General features: G+C 32.8%; 1 non-coding gene across 1 annotated transcript; it reads left to right on the plus strand.

Moving 5' to 3' along the window:
• Positions 1-2,895: 2,895 nt before the first annotated feature.
• Positions 2,896-3,059, plus strand: LOC116668789. The gene has a single exon (XR_004326026.1). It is a non-coding gene; the product is annotated as a U1 spliceosomal RNA (small nuclear RNA).
• Positions 3,060-3,304: the final 245 nt, after the last annotated feature.

The raw sequence follows: 3,304 nt of genomic DNA on the forward strand, positions 1-3,304 counted from the left end.
TAAACACTGTATTAGACACAATTGAAGACAGAATTAGTTTGAGGATACTGCAAATAATGCCAAATCAAAAAGAGATATTACAAATACACAGCAGTGGTTAAGAGAGAGAAAGGAAAAACTGAGCTTAATTATGTTTGCTCTTATTTACATAAAGAAAGATGAGAAAAAAGGGAGGGGGTCTATTTCCAGACTCCTTATTCTGTTCTGTTGATCTACTTATCTTGTTGGAAATATCATACCTTGTAGGCCATATTTTAATAAGCATAGGGGAGAGAAAATATTAAAAGGGAAATTGGTAGAACACATTTCTCAAATTGAGAAAAAGCCATTAAGTCCTCCAAATCAGGACACAAAGTGGGCACTTTGGAGGCCAAATAACACACAATTAGACAAAACAATTTATGAAAAGGTAAACTCCTAGCAGTAAACAAATAAAAATAGTTTACCTACAATAATCAGTAATTACACTGATAGCTAGCTATTTACAGAAACAACAGAATCAAGATGATAAGATAAGAAAATAACAGTCAGATCAAACCTTAAAAAACTTCTTAATAGTAAGTTAAATACAGATATTTTTATACAAGGATTGAATCTTTATCTTTAACAGACCCTCACTGTAGGAAATAAAATAATATATACTTTAGGATGAAGAAAACTAAGCCTTGAGGGATGGAGTGAGCTGCAAGAAGCAGTGATCAAAAGACTTGCATAAATTTAAATCAGTATTGGCTAGAAATACAGTAGTAATTATGATGGCAAATGTCTGGGGTATAAGACAAGTTAGAAATACATTGTTGAGTTAAAATAACATTGGAGAAAGACTGCATTTTAACATTCTTCTTTTACTGGTTAAATTTTGACTGCATAAAATTAAATAGTCATATCTCACTTTATTTTGCTTTCTTTACTGAGCTTCCCAAACACTGTTTTTTTAATAAACTGAAGGTTTATGACAACCTTGCCTCCAGCGAGCCTATGGGCACCATTTTTTCCAACCATATTTGCTTACTTAGTGTCTCTGTGTCACATTTTGATAATTCTAAAAATATTTTAAACTTTTTTCAATATTAGTATATTTGTTATGGTGATCTGTGATCAGCGCTCTTTGATGCTCTGATTTTTACATGTCACTGTTAAGAGAATGAAAAAAATCACAGAGCTGAGATATACTTATAAATCAATATCTGATAAATAACATGCATCCAGAATATAAAAAAGAACCCTCAACTCTCAATAATAAGAAAGCACAGAACACAATTTTAAAAAGGTCCAATATTGGACCAAATTCAGTATCAAAGAAGTGTTCAGTTGAAAAATAAGCCAGGATACTCAACAATATTTTTCATTTGGAAAATACAAATTTAACCACAGTGAGATAACACTGAACATGCATTAGAATGTTGGAAACAAAAAATGACAACATAACTAGTGCTGATGAGAAAGTGGATGAGCTGGAACTTTCCTACACTGCTGCTAGGAATTCAAAATGGTACCACTACTTTGAAAAACAGTTTGTCAGTTTCTTAAAAGTTAAACATAGTCTTATCATACGAAGTAGCCATTCTTATCTTAGATGTTTATCCATGAGAAATGTAGAAATGTATAAAATATATTGAAAAGAGCTTCTTTTGTAAGAAAAAAAAAACAAAATCTGGAAACAGTCCTAATGTCCAAGGACAGGTAAATGGACAAAAAATTGACATATATATATTATATATACTTTTATAATTTGTACATATTGTATAAAAGGTAATGGTATATATAATGGAATCCTACTCAATAATAAAAGTAGATTAACTATTTATACATACAACACATGGATGAAATTAAAAATAATTATGCAGAGTGAAAGATGCTACTGAAAAAGAACATATAACAAATAGTTCAATTTTTAAAAGAAGTTTAGAGAATTCACTACCATCCTAGTGACAGAAAGCAGACTGGTATTTGGGGAGCTGGGAAGAGATGGGAGAAAAGGGCAAAGGGTGAGAGTGGAGGAGAACAAAGAGCTTGTGACAACTTCAGGGAGTGATGACATGTTCACTAACTTGATTGTGGCAATCCTTTCATAGCTGTATACATATTTCAAAACTTACCAAATCATAAATTTCAATTACATACAATTTATATCAATTATATTCAATAAATCTTTTTTTAAGTGTCTATACTATATAACATATGGTGACACTAAAAGTTAACTGCTGGGGCATCAACTTTACAAAATGATCTTGAAGCTTCTTGAACTACTCAAAAAAACCCACTATGATGAGAGTATGCCAAAGAACCACAGAAGCCAACAGAGGAGATAGTGACATGCTTCCAAAGAGTCCAGTATGGAAGTGGGGATAGGGAGAATTCACTAAAGTGGAGAAACCTAACAAATGAGCTAGATGAGCAGGAATAATGGCAAGTGATAAATCATGTTGATTAAGTACAATTGCAATATGTGATGAAAATGGCACTTTGTCTCTGTGGTCTTCCTCCCCCAAACTTATGACTCTAATCTAATCATAAGTAACACAATACAAATCGCTACAGAAGGATTTTTACAAAATACCTGATCAGTATCAAAACAAAGAAAGTCTGAGAAACTTTCGCAGCCAACAGGAGCCTAAACCACATGAAAGCTAAACGTAGCATGGTGTCATAGGTGGGATCCCAGAATAGAAAAAGGACATTAGTAAGGGAATGTTAATAAGGAATGTATTCCAGTTAATTGCAATGCATCAATAATAATTTATTAGTTGTGATAAGTGTTAATAATATTAACATTTAATAATATTAACTAATAATGATAACATTATTAATAGGGGAAATTGAACGTAGGGTATGTACTCTCTTCATAATTTTTGTGTAAATCTAAAGCTATTCTAAAATTGAAAAGTAGATTTCATATTTACCTGGCAGGGGATATGCCAAGATCATGAAAGTGGTTTTCCCAGGGCGAGGCTCATCCATTGCACTCTAGATGTGCTGACCCCTGCAATTCCCCCAAATGTTAGAAACTCGACTGCATAATTTGCGGTAGTGGAGGTCTGCATTTGTGCTTTCCCCTGAAAAGAAAACAAAAAGTAGATTTCAAAAAATAGTTAACTGAGGCACACTACAGGAAAGACAAGACTCCAACTTTGTCGTCCCTGACTTCTGCTCACTCTTCAGGTCTGTCCTCCACACTTCCTTCTTTCACTTGCCAAACTTCTCGTGGCTCCACATAAAAAGTGAATAAAAAAGTTCCATGGGAAGCACTTCTGGGTATATTTTTGGTTTTGATTTTTTGGAAATACTCTTTGTTTTTTATTGA

Source organism: Camelus ferus, chromosome 14 (assembly GCF_009834535.1).
Source record: "Camelus ferus isolate YT-003-E chromosome 14, BCGSAC_Cfer_1.0, whole genome shotgun sequence".
NCBI lineage: Eukaryota > Metazoa > Chordata > Mammalia > Artiodactyla > Camelidae > Camelus > Camelus ferus.